The sequence below is a fragment of the Leptonotus elevatus genome, chromosome 14, assembly GCF_054856555.1.
Source record: "Leptonotus elevatus isolate MCC_2025b chromosome 14, RoL_Lele_1.0, whole genome shotgun sequence".
In the NCBI taxonomy this organism is placed as follows: domain Eukaryota; kingdom Metazoa; phylum Chordata; class Actinopteri; order Syngnathiformes; family Syngnathidae; genus Leptonotus; species Leptonotus elevatus.
The window spans coordinates 20,929,315-20,948,192 of record NC_141252.1 but is presented as its reverse complement, the minus strand read 5'-3'; the positions used below and the strand labels follow the sequence as shown (position 1 = coordinate 20,948,192).

The 18,878-nt window shown below is 39.9% G+C and overlaps 1 protein-coding gene and 1 long non-coding RNA gene across 5 annotated transcripts in view; one reads left to right on the top strand and one right to left on the bottom strand.

The window, feature by feature from the left end:
- Positions 1–12,918, bottom strand: part of bach2a (BACH transcriptional regulator 2a) — a 76,073-nt gene extending 63,155 nt beyond the window's left edge. For all 4 annotated transcript variants that reach the window (XM_086094147.1, XM_086094152.1, XM_086094153.1 and 1 more), the window contains exon 1: positions 12,645–12,918. The gene's annotated coding sequence lies outside the window, so the exon portion shown is untranslated. The remainder of the gene's footprint in view (positions 1–12,644) is intronic.
- Positions 2,848–13,430, top strand: LOC147163293 (uncharacterized). The gene is made up of 2 exons (XR_015097014.1): positions 2,848–2,947; positions 10,086–13,430. It is a non-coding gene; the product is annotated as an uncharacterized LOC147163293 (long non-coding RNA).
- The last annotated feature ends 5,448 nt before the right edge of the window (positions 13,431–18,878 follow it).

Here is an 18,878-nt window from a genome sequence, read left to right as displayed (position 1 = left end):
AAGGATAAGTTACATAACTGTATCACCCCCACAACAGTCAAGTTTTACTTAATAACAATTTAATTCATCTTTTTTCTCTCACTGCTTTTATTCAAACCAAATCCCTGGAGGAGGTGCTTCTGTGGCTTGTATCTGCAGAATCTGCTGAAATGTATCCCATCCCAAGCCTTGCAGCTGCTATCGCCCTCACAGCCTCTGTCCAGACTGCAGATTTGGAGAGACTCTTCTCTGCACTCAAAATTGTAATATATGATTGAAAACCTTATAGTTGCTTGATGTATGTATCAAAATAAATACAAAAATACTTTATGCATGATGAATTGTTTTGTTTAAGGTGAAGACACCTCTATGCAACAGACTGAAGGAGAGAGAGGCACTTAGATGTCTGTTGTAAGGTAGCCATTGATTGACCAGACCAGTAGGCCTTGGACTACACTGAGTACATGAGGAGGTTCTACAGACTGAAAAACAGGAGGCTTAAATGTTCTATGTCTGGTTGCAAGATATGTAAAAAAGATGTACTGTCCATTTAGAGTTGACATGAGGTTTGTGAGTTTTAAGAAAATAATGCTTTTATATGATAATAGTCATATTCTTATTAGAACTCTTAAGATATTCTCCCTGTAATGTTTGATACCACAATTTTTCCCAATATTCAACAGCCAAAAATGACAGATGATTTTACAGAAAGATCTATATATCCCAATATATAATTTTTCCTTAAAATGGCATGAAATGAATAACTTTGTTTTATTATAATTTCTAGTTCCTGATAATAAAATGGCTACAGGAGCATGGCCCATAATAGTATCGGTCACCGCCGCGATAACCGATACATTAAAATAAGACTGGCATTGGCACCGATACTAACACATTGTATCGGTAGTCACCCATCATAGTCAGGTTGGTACCACCTCTGCCTCAATTTGAGCCAGGAAAAACCCTGGTGGTTGATGACAAAATCACCACCACACATTAACAGAAGCCGAGAGGTGTTGATTGAGAAGGATTCATGTGTAGACATCCAGTGTTTATGAAGTGTTTATTTCTGAGTGAAGACCCCACCTTCAAGTAAAAAAAAAAAAAAAAAAAAAAGCACTGATGCTCCCCTTAGTCCACTGCTGGGCCTTGTAAATTCACAATACAGGGAGTCCTCAAGTTACGGCGGAGTTCCGTTCCTACGCTGGCGATGTAACCCGAATTTCGACTTAAGTTGGATTTCACCGTTAAAGTCGATATTTACATCCAAAAACTTTGTACAGTAATTTTAAAAAACATATTTGCGCGATCGGAAGAGCCGGAACCAATTTTTCGTGTTTACGCATGGACATTCATTGCTGACGGACGGCAGAGCGGAGCTAATTCAAACTTAAACACGGAAATGTGACGCACCTGATGGCGAGCCGACCTGCTGATGGACGTCTGTTGCTGGAGGTAACAACAACACAACTTGAAATAATTTTAAAATGGCATGATTACTGTGGGAAATTAACGAAAAAGAAGATGCTATGGATGAGGCACGGGTGCCGTAATGTCGAAACGACGTAAAGTGCGTACGACGTAACTCGAGGACTCTGTGTAAACCATTCACATGAAACAAACTAGTTAGCATACTAGCCATAGCTGAAATAATAGTGCTGTCACTATTGAATATTTTTCCAATCGATTAATAGACTAATCAAGTTCATTTAAATTTTGCATTAAATTGTATTACAAATATTTTTTCCCCCGATTACTGTTTATTAACCAGTGTTTGGTGTTTACATATTATTACTTCGTATTTGTATAGTGATTAAAAAAAAAAAAGGATAGTGGGTGGGGTGGTGGGGGTGGTAATGTACTATATTTCTGGTTTGGTCATTGTTTTCCAAAGTAAAAACAGATGTTTGAAAATGTCTTCTTTTGATTAAACACAGAAGATAATCAGTCTTCTTTCATGAAGGACTACAGAAATCAGTGAACAATTAAAAAACAATAAAAAAAAAAAAAAGGATTTGGACAATTGTAAATAAAAAAAAATGGCTCCAAACGATTACTCGATTATTAATAGTTGTCAATTAATTTGATAATCGATTACTTGTCGATCGATTCATTTTGACAGCTCTCTCTCTCCTCTCTCTCGTAATTGTGTGATCTAAATTGTTTACTAAATATTCTTAAAATAAATAATTTCACCCAGGTTTAATAGAATCCAACAACCATACATGTTTATATGTGAATAAATTGCACATAAACAAAATAGTAGACTTATACTAGACTTATATTAGACTTAAATACTGTAGATTTGTGTTGTCCATCCATCCATTTTCTTAGCCACAAGTGTCGCGGGGTGCTGGAGCCTATCCCAGCTGGCTTCGTGCAGTAGGCAGGGTACACCCTGAACTGGTTGCCAGCCAATCGCAGGGCACACAGAGACAAACAACCATCCGCACTTAAAATCACACCTATGGACAATTTGGAGTGTTCAATTAACCTGCCATGCATGTCTTTGGAATGTGGGAGGAAATTGGAGTACCCGGAGAAAACCCACACAAGCACGGGGAGAACATGCAAACTCCACCCATGTGAGTGGAATTTTACTGGTGACCCAGTGGTGATACTGGTGACCCAGTGGTGACCCAGGGCAAATCAGGACACTTATGAAAGTTGTTATGTTCAACTGTTGTATAACTGTGATCATATGTTCCCTTGAAAACTGCAAATAAAAGAACCATAGGATAGGATCGGCTAGGGACGTGGTGCGCTTTGACGCACAAAGGGATCAAAACAAGAAGGGAATGACCCATCGTCTGGAAGCAGGGACTGGCCCTCCTTGCTCTCAGGTGATGGGATAGTATAAGAGCTGGGGTTTTCCCCCACTCTGGCAGAGTCTGCTGAGGGTTGTGCACGACGCCCAGCCTGCTGACGCTGATCTGCCGGGGTGTTTGGCTCTCCGCCCGTGTCAACGGTAAGAGAAACTGAATGTTATCTACGCGTCGGCATCTTGTGTTAGGGTAGTTTATCGTAGGGATTTGCATATTGACACTGTGATCTAGCGATATCTACTGCTTGCTGTGGGTTCATATTAATAAAAGCAAATCATTGTAATTAAAGAAATCTTGTTCGCCTATCCTTCCGAACCTGAGAATTTCATAAAACATTTTGGCGTCACGAATAGGATTATTGTAAATTTTAGTAACTAAAGAAGGAATACGAACAATGTTTCGAAAGAAAAAGAATGAAGCTGACGGTTCAAAAACCGAAAGCGCGAACCCAGAAGTGATTCCCGGTTGGGAAACAGAACCATGGAGCGCTGTCGCTACATGTCTGAGAGAGGGGGCTGGACGCCCTGAGGCATGGGAGGGACAGTTAGGGGATTGCAGCCCGTTGCAAGTGAAGCCTAAGTCGCCAATGGGTGGGGTCGAACGGCGATTATGGGTTTGTGCCACAGCGTGGCGACATTGCGCTGAAAAATCCGCCGCACATCAGGGAGCTGCCCTGACGTTTAAGACACAGCTGGCGAAAGCGCAAACTGAGAAATTTCTTGCGGAAAATAAATGCAAGCTATTGGAAACGCAGAAAGAACAGCTGCAGAAAATATGTGAAAAAGCGGTGGCCCGTATAAGCACGGTAAATCGCCACCAGAGAAGGAAAAAACCTAGGAAACCTGACACTGCCAAAGTTCGATCCTACGTTACTAAAGTTTTGGAGGACCCGAACAGTGGGACCCAGAAACGTGGGATGGGAACATATGGGGGGACGACTATGCGGACGGCGGAAATTTTGATCCGTGGGGACCGCATTTAGGAGGAGATTTACAGTCCCGCCCGGGGTGCGAAGGAAAAAATTGGAAACGATCCTGCCGCCCGTAAGGCGACAAGCACAAAATGCCGATGGAGAAAATTAATATGATGACAATGGACAGCCGTTGTGGGTGATGGCGCCACAACCGCAGCCAGATCCGGTGTTAACTCGATCATTGGAAGATTATACATCAGAAGAAGTGTTACATCTGACGAGTAAATACCGACAGAAGCCCGATTAACCGTTAGATTTATGGTTATTGCGGCTATTGGAGGAAGGGGCACAGCAGACTGAGGTAGATGACCAAGATGCTAGACGTTTCGCCGGATTGTCCCGGAATCCAGCCATTAATGCCGGGTATCGGCAATATCCCAGGGACATGGGTGATCAGACTGCGTCCGTAGCACTCCTTTATGCACTTGCAGTAAAAGAACAACATCCAATGGCAGGGGATTGGCCCCCACTTGACATGCCCTGGCAGACGTTGAGAGAAGGGAAACAACGATTACTTCGAATGTGTCTGCGAGATGCATTAAGTGTAAAAGCCATGGATGAGGTGCATCGTTTGCCTGTCCCTAAGACTGTCCGAGATGTGATGATCCGTACCTCGCCACCCCAATACAAGTCTCTGATACTAACCATTATGCTTGGAGATCCCTTCCGAGCCCTGCATGAAGTGCTCGGAATGATGGGGGAACTGGGAGCATTGGGGATGTGGGAGACAAGGGGACAGGAAGGAGCGAAGGGAGAGAGAGAGAGAGAGGCGGACCGTCGCCCTCCGCGACGCCCTGAACAAAGCCGAGATTCAAGGGGAGGGCCCGGAAATGGACCATCCCGTAGGGATCTTTGGCAGGCTTTGATCAAAGCAGGAGTTCCAGGGACAGAAATTGATGGGTTGCCAACCGCTGAGCTGCGTGAATGTTGTAAGAAGCTCAATCTGAAAGTGAGTTGCTTATATAACCCCTTCATAGAACTACAAGGGATAAAAACCATGTTGACAGATTTGATTGCAGAGCGATGTCGTCCTGCCGCCACTGCACCCAGTGAGCCGGAGAGGGACACACCCTCAGAGGAGTCTGAGGAGGAGGAAGATGAGGACAGGGAGTACCGGGTAGCTCGGGCAAATAGGAAAAAGAACAAGAAAGGAAAGAATAAGGACAAAAGAAAATCCCGCTTGTATCCCGATTTGGAGGGATACTAGGATGAGGGTCAAACCTCGTCCACACATATAAGGTCAGCACGAGAAAATTCAAATTGGTCATTTACTGATGTGCGACCTCATGTACAGTTGAAAATTTATTGGGAAAACTCAGTACAGGGGGTCATGGCCTTAGTGGACACAGGGGCGGAGGCCACGTTGATACATGGTAATCCTCACAAATTCAAAGGACCCATAGTATCGATGACCGAACCTGAGAATTTCATAAAACAACCCAGGAAGGCAGAAGCCCGGACTCGACCTCACGTCCTCTGCACCGGGAGGCGGATGTGCTAACCAGTCAACCACCGTGCCGCGATTTGTGTTTTCATCTTTCATAATTTGGCTGGTTCCGCCTACTTAGCCAATCTATTTTGTTTAGCTTCTATTCTATACACTTTGTAAACTCCCTGCCGTGTTTTGTGTTGATTATATTGTATAAAATGTACATATTAAATTCTTTTTTACAGGTTGTGTATACTGTTTGCTGTTTAAATCAAATTCATTGTTAAAAAACAAACTATTTACCCAATTACAACCGGCAACAAGTCTCAGCAGAGGTATCCTTTATTGACCACAGGAGTAGTCACACTCTCACACATATATATTCAATGCAGTCCTTATAAGCAGCACACACCAACAAACACACCAGAGACACGCAGTGCGTGCTTCTTCCTCCAGTCCTCAGCAAAACAGGCGTCTGACTTTGAGGTACATTGTTACTTGACACTTACTTGTGAGTGAAGATTACACACTGATGGACGAAAACCCACGTTGCGGAGTCCGCCATTTTTTTAAAGTTTCTCATCATTCAATCCCGACTAAATGCCCATCTCTGCAATTTGGTAAATTTAATACTTTTTTTCAAAAAACTATTCTGTTGGTCAGTCCACAAGTGGTGTGTATTATATATATATATATATATATATATATATATATATATATATATATATATATATATATATATTACAAATTATTGACCCATCTTAAGTGTTAAAAATGGCTTGCTCTATTGAATGATGTAATGTTAATGGTTAAATAAAAAAATAAAAATAAAAAATACCGTTTTGGGGGTCTCCTGAAAAGTGACTATTTGGGAAGTACAAGGTTTTGGCCCGACAGCAGCGATATATGTTGCATTACATGCAATACTTTTTAGTTGTAAGGTTTGTGTCCTTACTGTATTTAAACACTGTAAGAACCTTGGATAGGCATCAGCAAAGGTAAATAAAAGGGTAGAGTAATGCCTTTCAATAATTCAAACTATGTGAATAATAAAAAACTAACATAAGTAATTTTAAAAAGATAGTTGAGTAATGTTTTTTTTTTATGTAACAATGTTTACATGCTCCAAAACTTGTCACTGTGTAACTGACGTATGAAATTTAAATCTGAGGGAGAGCAGTAGTGTCATTCCTGATTATAACTGTGAACCCATATAAACAGTAGATGGTAACAGTCGTAAAATTGAGTACTATTTAGAAAAATATATATTTCCTATGAGTAAGCATGATGTAGTAGTTATTACTTCGAAAGACATTCAAAACTGCAAACGAATATCGGCTATAAATATCGGTTATCGGCCTCCTTGACTACTAATAATCGGCAATGGCATTGGCTCGGAAAAAAAATCTGCCTATCTCTAAAACAAACCTGACCATTCAAGGCTCAGATTGTCTTCCACTTCAACTGTACAGTATTTGTTTTATAGCCTTTATAAATCAGTGTCCCTCAGACGCTATAATACTCCCTCAGCTAAACAACAGCTTTAGCTCTAGTTTCAGCTTAGCGACCCCTGCCTCGACAATGTGGTTTTAAGCAGGGCCCAAAACAACTGACCATCATCTCACCATCTGCTCCATGTCTGCATCAATCACTACCAACCATACCAGATGGTTTGCCAGATCTGCGGCTAGGTTACACCAGATAAAGAAACACCAATACTGTAAGGGGATTGCTGAAAAACATGACAGGGGTCGCTGAGTTTATATCTATAATGTTTATACAATAACATCATCAATACAGGAGGAGAGAGCATTTTAACAATGTACTGTTAGTAAAGGTGATTTAAACCACAACTACATATACACATATAATACATCTATCTAGCTATCTATCTTTACAAAAGCACACCCACCCACACACACATATATATATGTGTGTGTGTGTGTGTGTGTGGGTGGGTGGGTGGGGGTGGGGGTGTGCGTGGGGGTGTACAATGCTGCTCAAAAGTCTGTGAACCTCTTGAACAATTTGGACTTTCCAGTTGTTTCAACCTGATTTTGTTGTTCAATCTGAACCATTAAATTTTATATGAAATAACAGGTGTAGGCTTAGCAAATCAATTGTGTAGTCAAAACTTAATTAAAAAGAGTTTTTGGTCAATTCATGTAGGTGCAAAAGTAAGTGAACGCTGAGCTGCGTTGCTTAAAACAAGCAGTCAAGTAGGATCAGGTAGGACAAATTGGTAGCTAAACTATCCACTGAAATGGACCAATGAGACAGAGACAAAACCACATGACTTTAGTCTTACCCAGGTGAACCCATACAGGTCAGTCAGATCTGAGAGGAAAATAAATCTCAGGGGACCTCAGGAAGTGGGTAGTGACAGCACATCTGTTTGGGGAAAGCTATAAATTCATCAAAAAAAAAATGAGCTTCATCATTCCACTGTGAAGCAGATCATCTGCAACTAGAGAACACTGAAACTACAATCCAGCCTAGAAGTGGATGACCTAAAATATCAGCAAGACCCACAAGAAAAATAATAATACAGGTAAAAAGCCAACTCAAACATCACATTAAGGGATTTGCAGACCTCTTTTGCTGTATCAGGAACACATGTGCATGGTTCAACAATCAGAAGAAAAGTCAATCGGCAAGGCTTTCATGGAAGACTTGCTAGATCGAAGCCTCTGCTCACAAAAAAGATCAAAGCTGCCCATCTCAACTTTGCCAGCGAGGACCTGGACAACACTGAAGCTTTTTGGAAGTCCCTTCTGTGGACAGATGAGTCCAAAATTGAACTGTTTGGTCACAACTAAAACAGTCATGTTTGGTGAAAAGTCAACACTGCATACCAGCAAAAGAACCTTCACCCTAGAGTGAAGCATGGGGGTGAGAATGTTAAATTATGGGCTGGCTTTTCATCCTCAAGACCTGCACATAATCTAAGGAATCATGAATTCAGAGGAATATTGTGAAATCCTAGAAAATAACCTGAAGCCGTCCGTCCTTTGTGAAGTTACAGCCTCGTAGAAGATGGATCATGCAACATGACAATAATCCAAAGCAATCCAGCAATACAACCAAGGAATGTCTGAAGAACAACAAGATTCATGTTCTGGATGTGCCCAGTCAAAATCCTGACTTAAATTCTTTCAAAATACTGTGGCGGAACCTGAAGCGGGCAGTTTATGCTAGACGCCCATCCAACCTCTCTCAACTGGCTGCATTTTGCAAAGAAGAGTAGCAAAAATTCCCCCAAAGTAGATGTGAAAGACTGATAAATCACTAAAGAAGGTGTTTGGATGAAGTTCTCATTGCAAAAGGAGGTGCAATGTCCGATTAAGTGAGAGGTTCACATATGTTTGCACCCATGAAATCTGAGTTTTTCTTACTTTTGTTCAAGAAAGAATGACAATATTATCATTCTTTTTGTTCAAATCCATTATTTTCAATGTCAGCATTGTAGATTTGGGTATGACTAAACATTTAATAGTTATTTTAATATTTTATACAAAAAGTCTGACCATCCCTGCAGGGTTCACAAACTTTTGAGCAGCACTGTATATATATATATATATATATATATATATATATATATATAGTGTTTCCCACACCAGTTAATACTTGGGCGGGCCACCCAACTAAATCGGCCACCATCCAAGTAGATTTCAAGAAAATGTAATACAAATATATATTTAAAAAAAAAGTCTCGAGCAGATATACCGCATATAACATTAGTTCGCCATCACTCACTTGTGGCTCATGAGGTTAGATGAGACGCAAGTAGCAGGACTGAGAACACCGAGCTGAACAGCTAGCTTCTACTCTTGAGAGAAAGCTAGCATTCGTTCAGATTTGCAACCCTGTTACCTATAACCCTGCTGTGATTAGAACCCTTGTAAGGAAAGTGTCCAATTTTTGGCTTTTTATGAATATCAAATATAAAGCATATGAAAAAAATCACTGTGAGCTAAAATTGCACCCAATTATCCAATTGTTGAAGTTCAAAATGGCACCGTCCAAAATTTCAAAATTATTATTGTCATTATTATATGTGGGAAACAAATTTTTAAATTACACGAGTCAAAAATGTCCAAATTTTAGCCCATTGACTCCCATTATAAGTAATAATTTTTCATGTTTTTTTAATGCACATGACAATATAACACCTGATGTGTTATAGTGCATTTCCCGCAATTACGCGACCTTAGAGTCATAAAAGCTATAATACACCAGATGGCACTAGAGAGCTTATTATCATTTTTGGTTGAGCTGACTTATGTGCTTCCTATGTCCCCATTCTTATACCAAAACAAGAAAGCACTGTTGGGATTGAGAGCTCAGTGTGACACAGTAACAGTGACGTGCACATGCGCATGATTTTGTGATGAGTGGATGTGCGTGCGTGTGTGCGTGAATATTCCAATTTAAATGTGTTTTTTTTATATATATACAGATGATAGTTAGTTGTGCTCTTCGGACAATATTGCTTTTATTGTCCATAGAAGGCATCAAAACCAATTAACTAAATAAAAACTATATATGTATGGATAGGTCAACATTTTGAGTAGTTGCAAGTAAAAAAAAAAATCAGAAATGACAGATATCACACTTCCAATAGTGTGCCAAATTTTGGCTAATTTTACTTATGTATCGTAAAAAAAAAATTACATTACGAGGGCTTAAGAGTGACGGGGTTGTAGTACAGTAAGAGGGTTGTGATTAAAAAGTGTATGGCTAGTATTTGTAAACGGAGTTAATTAAGCCTTTGACAGTTTATTACCTATTATTGATGAATATGTAGCAGAAACTTTGTGTATATATATATATATATATATATATATCCATCCATTTTCCTAACCGCTTGTCCTCACAGGGGACAGTGGAGCCTATCCCAGCTGGCTTCGGGCAGTACACCCTGAACTGGTTGCCAGCCAATCGCAGGGCACACAGAGACGAACGACCATCCACACTCACAAACACACCTCTATGGACAATTTGGAGTGATCAATTAACTTGCCATGCATGTCTTTGGAATGAGGGAGGAAAACGGAGTACCCGGAGAAAACCCATGCAAGCACGGGGAGAACATGCAAACTCCACCCAGGAAGTTCGAAGCACAGACTCGATCTCACATCCTCTGCACTGGGGGTTAAGGTAGGCACTGCCTGCCCCAGGCTGAAATGAAAGTTGAAACCGTTTGGCTTTTTCTATTTATTTTAATTATTTATTTTATTTCAAAAAGTCTACACTATCTATAGGTTTAAAAATAACATTTGGTGTTTTTTATTCCTCAATTAAAAATGACTCATTACTTCATCTGGCCTGCAGGCAAAAATGCTGCAAAAATTATCCTCCTGAAGGCACACCGCTACTGTGCTTTTCCCAGCCCTGTCCGCATAGCGATGTGTGTTCGCACATGCTAGTCAGTTTCCCAGTAGAAAAGTCCTTTACGCAAATAGGCAGATCGCTACGCAGCGTTTTTACGTCGCTGTATTATTCCAACGTACGTTTGCACAGTGCATTCGTGAATTCAAAACACACTTAGTACTAGTACAGTAAGGCGGTAACACGACGCCACTCTGGAGAATATAAAACTATTTTCACGCCTGTCTTTTGAGGGAAAAACATCAGCTTTTGAAGGATGGGAGACCAACGTCATAGCTACCGGAGCTTCAGCAAAGTAAGTGACAGAGAATGATTTGTACTTTTTACAAAGAATGGTACAAAACGACTTTGTGGATGTGCTTCGATTAACTGGCTGTTACACTTAACATGATGTTTGGTATTGTTATTGCTAGCTTGATTTTGTGAGAAATTAGGCTGTTTTACAGGGAGATATTCACTTTTATTACATTCTTTCCGGGCGTCCGGGCAGGTTTGAAATTGTCCGTTTTCGTTGTGCAGCAAATGGGAGGCGGAGTGCACTGCAACGTTACGGTGGCCCAGAACTTTAGCTGAGTAGCAAATGTTGAGGTGCCGCACCGGAGGCGATGGGTACGAACCCTGCTCGAAGTAAAAAATACAAAATAAAGAAGATTGTGAAGCTAAAAATGTAAGACTTCAAAAGAGAATAATGGTTTGTTTTTTAATCTATTTTTATCTATTTCTACCCATACAGAGGAGGCATATGTTAAAATAGTTTGAATGTATGGCATCTTGTATCTGAGTATCAAGGAAGTTGGATTTGTTATTTTATTTTTTTACATGTTTCCTTTTTATAATGCACACACACTAACTGCATAGTAGCCTTAAGGAGCATGAGGACTCAGTGGTGCTCCCACCGTCTGCAGCGAGAGCTGTAGTAAATATTTCATGGGCTTCAGTCACCTCGCATCTAATCCATTCATTTGAAGTGTATGTTAAGCACAAGAGGGGGCAGACTGAGCAAGAGAAGCCCCCTCTTACAACACAGCGCTGCAAGCACTGTGATGCTCAGCTCTCATAATCAGAGTGAGATGGAGGGCGGAAGGAGACAGCAGCAGTGCGGGCAGGGAGACTGGTTAACAGGGGAAAAAAAAGTGTTAGATAATATACAACAATGAAGGTTCATACAATTGATTTCAAATATCACATTTCACTTAATTTGATTTAACACCATTGATATATGCAGTGTGCTTGATGGTAAGATTTCTCACGTTGTTAACGAGCAGTAATGCTCTACCCAGTAAAGTGAGGGAAAATTGAAAGTATAAACTGGAGGAATGATCAATTCTGGAATCCTTGGGCTTTTCCGAGGTGGCCGTTGTATGAACCGAGTGCTCCGCCACAGAGGGCGGGAATAAGATGTGCGGGGCGGGGGGTAGGGGAAAGGGGGGGGGGGGCCTTGCCTGAGCTTCTTTGTCCCTTGCCAGCGCCTTTCGGCCCCCACAATGACAGCAGGTAAAGCACGAGAGGCTGATCCTCTCGCCTGCACGTTACCTACCGCGCCTTGTTAGATACATTATAAACCAAGACTTTTGCTTTCTCCACGATAACAACTCGCCAACTTCCTTGTGAAATAACCTGACGCGTGTTGTTACTGGCATGCTACAAACCGGGTCAGTCGCATTTGAGATAAAGCGACCTGCCCCTTTATTCGCAAACACGACATATTACACTCTTTGGCAGAGAATACAAGCAAAGGGAACGAAACACACGCCATTTGGAGCTCCTGGGTTGTTAACACAGTGGCTCAAAGGGAACGTGTTTTGAGTGAAAACACCTCGTGCAGCTTAATATCACCATCCCTGCTAAATACAACACATTGGCAAAAAATACACAAGCCTCCAAAAGGAACAACACTGGTTTAACTGACAACATCATGTCGACAACAAAAACAAGTGGGGAAAACAAGCGAACACACGCGAATCCGCGGCTTCAGCACGCCGTTTTTTTTTAAGCTGACAGCACGTAGTGCTCGCGCATTGTGAACGTAACGTAGCGACAAACTCACCCTTTTTTGCTAGCCCACGGTAGGTTCTCACAAATAAAAGTACGTCTGCATGCTGCTTAATTCCCACTGTCCTCGAATAACATGAATGACGATTTTAATGGGGTAGAGACATCAATCGGTGCGTCGTGGACAGCTTTCTGTTCGTGTAGGATGTAACGCCTTTTCTCCTCCAAGAGCTGCATTGTTGACATTGGTTTGATGACGTCATACTAGCCTCTCATTCACAACAAGGACCAAGCCCCCTCTGCACTCAAGTTGTGAAGCCGCCTGCCTGCCTTGCACTCACGCCCCATTGTACAGTTATTGTCTCCATGTTGTGAAGACGGACTTCGTACATAGTGTTTTTTAAATCTTGTGGCAAAAAACCCTAAGGAAAAACAAAAGTCTTAGTGACTCATGAGCTACACAATGATTCTTGTGATTGTGTCCTAAGACCTAATGGGAATATGAAAAGGTAAGACTAAGAGTATTGCTGAGACGTTAATGTGTTTAAAATATGTAAGAAATAACTTTATAGCCTTTTTTCTTCTATTTCCCTTTCTAAACATAACTGTTTAACTCAGGGATGGGAAATTGAAATGTTGGAGGGGGCCACAATTTTACATCAGTGCTACTACATGCTTCCTAACCAGATGTAAATTACATTTTAGATATTGCCAAAATATGTGCATACGTGCAAAATGTGCTTTTAGTATACCATTTTTCATAATGAATTTTTTTGATTGATTGGTTTATTGAACATATAAACACATTACAAAATATAAAATAAAAGTTGACAAAAGGAAACTATCATGAGTGATGTCATAGTGCAAACGCTTGCATTTTATATCGCACTGTTTACATGTTCAAAGAGAGTAGAAAGAAGTACAAGAACTTACCTAGTCCTACCCCCTATCATGTTAATGTACCAGTAAGTTGTTCATATTTAATAATGTATCATTAAAAAAGAAAAGAAAACAAAAATAAAAAACAATCAGAACAACACTTTTCCATAATGCACAGATAATATTAGTGTGAGTTGTATACTCTTATCCATTGCATACGCGAAAGCAGCAAATCTAATCAATATATGATGAATTTCTAAACAGTAGTTGTTGTACATATGTGACCCGCTCTGGCAAAAGGGTCCGCATATCGGCAAAAAATAGTTTTGGGCTAGACACGAAAATGTATCGTTAGGACATAAATGTCGATTTTGAGATTTCTCCACAAATAGCTTCCTTGAGGTTTCTATTTTCATTTCCCAGCAGCACAAAAGTTAAAATGGTAATATAATTGTATGAAAATAAGCAATCTTGGCTAAGTGCATCTAAGTGCAATGTGTTTTTAGTCAACTTTAGCTAGCAGTGCATCTTAGAAACCTGTAAAATAACTTGGGAGTTGCTCGCCTCTAACATCATTTCACAAATAATCTATATAAATGGAATTAGCAACCAAAAAAAAGTTGAAATACACCATAATGTGACGAGTCAGCACAAAGGTGAAGAGAATGACGCACGTCATAACAGCAGCATCCTACCTAGGTCCGGACAACGTGGTTTGTAACCCAAACAGAGTATCTTCAATTCGCGGCAATGCCTTGTATGTAATATAGGCTAATATAATATCCATTCATTCATTTTCTTAACCGCTTATTCCTCACAAGGGCCACGGGGGCGCTGGAGCACATCCCAGCTGGCTTCGGGCAGTAGGCGGGGAACTAGTAATACTACATTCACATTTGGGGGTCCGGAACTCTGAATATGTACCGACTGTAGTGTTAAGTTGTAATATCACCATTCACCACTAGACTGGCAGACTACAACATGAGTAGGCCTATTGTGTTTTTGCAGATTTGGAGTGATATGCAGGACAATTATTAATATTTTGAGGGAGTTGATTTTTATGAAAAAGAAAAAAAATGCACAAAATTAATTCTTGTACTTAACGCTGATTTCTTGTTCTGCAGTTTTGCACCATCTTTATTAGTTATTTTTATGGAGAAACCTTTGCAGTGGGGAGAGACATAGTGTGTGTATTTTGTTGTTGTTGTTTGCTTCAAAACCTTAATTGTTGGGTCAGGATAATGGATCTTTTCAGGGCCATTTCTAGCTTCATGGGGGCCTTAGGCAAGATGCTGTTTGGGGGCCCCGAGTTTGCCAAACTACAATGAAGAGATTCCTAACCCTTTAGATTAGTGGTGGGCACACTCGAGAGCCTGCAGGTTTTGGATGTTTCCCTGCTCCAACGCAGCTGATTCCAATCAACAGGGTCGTTATCATGCTTATGCATATATCAGCTGCGTTGGAGCAGGGAAACATCCAAAACCTGCAGGGTCTCGATGACCGAGTGTGCCCACCCCTGCTTTAGATGGTCTTCTAAGATACCACAATCTATTCAATATTGATTAATAATGGAACAAGTATTCTTAAATAAAGAACATAATAAAAACTCCACAAACATAAAATTTAAAATACAATTTTGCGGATGAAGGAACTGATTAAATTATTTAGTTTATTAATGAAAGTAACACGTGTTAAAATCACTTTAATGTTACACAAACATTGACATCAGCAGGCATGAGATGAAAATATTTTCATAATTCTAATTCAATAATTGTGAATATAAATTAAATCAACAGTAAATAGATACTTAACAATGACAGTTGATAAAAATCTAATATTTTTAGGGTTAACCAATGAAATTCTATAGAAAGTACTGTGTTAAAATGGGGTACAAAAATTACAACTATTACAATTAGATACAAAACCAATTAGCTTCATGTCAAAGAAAACCTATTTGAGGAATACATGGAAGATTAAATGGAAAAAAAAAAGGTAAATTGAACAAACAGTGCAAAAAAACAAGTCCTGGAGTAATTTTTTGACCCCATTTATGAGGTTATCCCTCATGAGTTCCACATCCATGAGTTTTGTGTTATCATCAAAGATATAAAGACAAAATATAATATACAATATTCCAGCATGCTATTGCAGCCCAGCGAAACGACACACCTGGCGGCCATTTTGGCAGGGGCAACGTTCCCAACAGAGGCAATGCATTGACAATTGAAATCAAGTCACAATTTGCTCGTTTCTCAATCAATTTTGATGAGGTTTACTTTTTTGTTGATGCCAAAACGTGACAGATAACTAGAAAAAAACATTTGCTTTAAAGCACTAATAATAATAATAATAAAGTTTTACTGTGAGAAATGTCTCCCCTTTCTAAAATATTTTGTAATCAGTGTGTCAATACCATATTTTGCAACAACTAAAAATTTATCATAATTCAAATCAATCGCAACAGCATTATTTTTACATTATGATTATACCAATGCACAGAGAGTAACATCATTCTAGTTATACATGAGCAGTGTGTTGGTCACTGTGAGCTGAACAGTATGTAGGAGAGGATCATAATCCAGACCTGTTATATTTGTTATATTTGATCAGTTTGTCACAGACAGTCACCTCTAGGGTCTCAATTTTGAGTGACTGGATCAACCCACATTCTCAATGTCAAGATTTTATAAATAGCCGGAACTGATTCCTGCAGCTCCTCTGGTAGCTGCTATCACCTATATATAGGGCGCATATACTATTTCTAGAATCAGCACATTTTCCAGGATGGCAAATTTAATGCTCTTAATTATGTTCATTTACTTAATCTAAAAGTAATTTTCATCAATAAATAACAAATAATATAAAACGGAATTGTCATAGAAGCCCTGCCAGATGTGCCAAACTAAGTGAATAGCAGATGCCTAATAATGAAACCCGGTATGAGAAAGGGAGTGTACAGTATTTAAACCTAAATTGGTGGAAGTGTACTCTTCGTTCCGGACTTTCTAAATGCATTGACATATTGTACTTACCGGTATATGGAAGTGTGGAACTGCCAATGTGGAGTAAACATTTTTGACGTGCAAATACATTCAAACATATTTGCAAATATGTTTAAATGTGTGTGTGAATGTTACTTGTTTGCAATTTCAAACCCAATTCCAATGAAGTTGGGATGGTGTGTTAAACATAAACAAAAACAGAATACAATGATTGGCAAATCATGTTCAACCTGTATTTAATTGAATACACAACAAAGATATCGTCGTCATGTCACGATATTAAAAGCAGCACATCTGTTAAATAAGTCTAGTTTTTTTTAGTGCAGTTTAATTTTCACAAGGCATGCCCTTCTATGTTTAAAATCCACGCTAATGGCTAAAGGGGAACGTAATATGCTTGTGAACCGAACATTACATTACTTGCATTAGCAAGTTAGTGCCTCAATATTAAGTGTTATTAGAGATTGTAGGCTGTTTATATGCATTGCTGTTATGTAAAAAAGCACAATAGATGCACAATGGATGTTATCGCCACGTTGTCCGGACCAATGACGACATTCACTTCTGCTACAAGGTAGGATGCCGTTGTTATGACATGCGTCTTCTGTTACCTTTTGTGCTGAAAACTCACATCATGGTGTATTTTGACTTGTATTGCTTGCTATGTCCATTTATATCAATCATTTGTGAAGTGACGTAAGAGGCGAAGTACTCAGGTTTATTTTGGGGCAGGTTACTGAGACGGGCTGCTAGCTTAAGTCGGCTAAAAACATGTTGGCTAAAGATGCACTTGTTCTAATAATTGCTTATTTTCATACACTTCTACACTAACCTTTGTGCTGCTGTGAAATGAAAGTAGAGACCACTAGGAGGTTATTTTTGGAGAAATCACAAAAACGACATTTTTGTCCAAACGATCTGTTTTCTCACCAACTCAAACCTAATGTTGCCGGAGCGGGTCATATATATTAAGGTGTACCTACAGGGTAACATTTCAAGGTATTGATGGGGAAACGGAGCATATGTTGTAAAGTTTGATAAATACTTTGTGTTCCCATTTTTGTGTCGTCGTGTATTTTCCAAATTAATTCGGCTCATTAATTTTAATACTTGTCGCCATGGTGTGACGTCACCTCATTGACAGGACGACACTCAGTTACTATGGAGATGCCAGATCGCTTGCCTATATGGATTTAAGTCTGTCATCCAGACTCGATTATCTATTTATTTAAACGGAAAGAACCCGGCTTTTCATACAGTGGGACAATACTTACATGCGACATCACCTCCTCCAGTCTCATCTCGTTCGTCAGCAAATGGGCGTCGGCGTCGCCAGTCACGGATTGGTGAACCTTCCATGAGTATTGACTCTGGAGAATTGCTGACTCAGAATGACTCAGATTCGCCCAAAAATGCCACGTTTAATCGGGAGAGTCGGTTGAGCTGAGACAGCATTCAACATCGTGACGTCACGGATTCGCTCCTCACCGGTGAGTATGGCTGTGAGCAGTAGTCTCAACAAATACGTTTCGGGAACTATTACAAGATTGTTTCAATACAACCAATTGGAACAAAAACTGCGTTTGGATGCTCTAAGGGAGTGTTGTCTGGAGAACCGTTGGGTTGCAAATGGGGAGAGGGTTGGGCGTGGTCTGGCTCTAATGGACAGCAGCAACTCACGACGAAGCCGTTTAAGGAGGCATGTACGAGAATGAGCCTGTGGGTGGCGAGGGCGACTACGTCATGCGGAACAAGTGACGTAGTATGTATCGTCTCGTGTAATGAGAGAACAGCCAGCCAAATTGAGTTTATCCCAGTGTGTTACCTTAAGATGGCGCCAAACATACGTTTTTTGCCCCAAATTTAAGCTTTCACCAAACATGCACTAAAATGTTAAAGTAATGACCAGGACATGTAGACAGCATTTGTAGACACTAGTGTATACAGTTTATCAGCAAAAAGAAAGTTGATTTAGTCTGGAGTTATCCTTTAAAAATATTTTTTGCCTTCTTTCTTTTTTTAAATGTAATTTGGATTGTACAAAATGGTTAATAAAACGCAACTCAGCTCACAATATCCTATTCTCTTCTCAGACAAGACAAAACATGTGACTATATAAAGGAAAGAAACTAGTACAGGTATTCCATTTTTTAGTTGCACTCTCTGGTGGAGAAGATAATTGCAATGTAACAACATACGCATGTGACAATAGGCCTATTTTCTAAAATATAGCAGCCAAAACAGTAGCAGAATGAGAGGTAGACAAGAAAGGAGGTTTATCAAATTGCTAGCCTAAAACCCTGAACTCTGAGTTAATTTACTTTGAGGAGGGAAACGAGATATGTGAACATTGGGCATTCACACTTGTTATGAGGAATAAACAGTACTGTATAGAAACAATGGGTGAT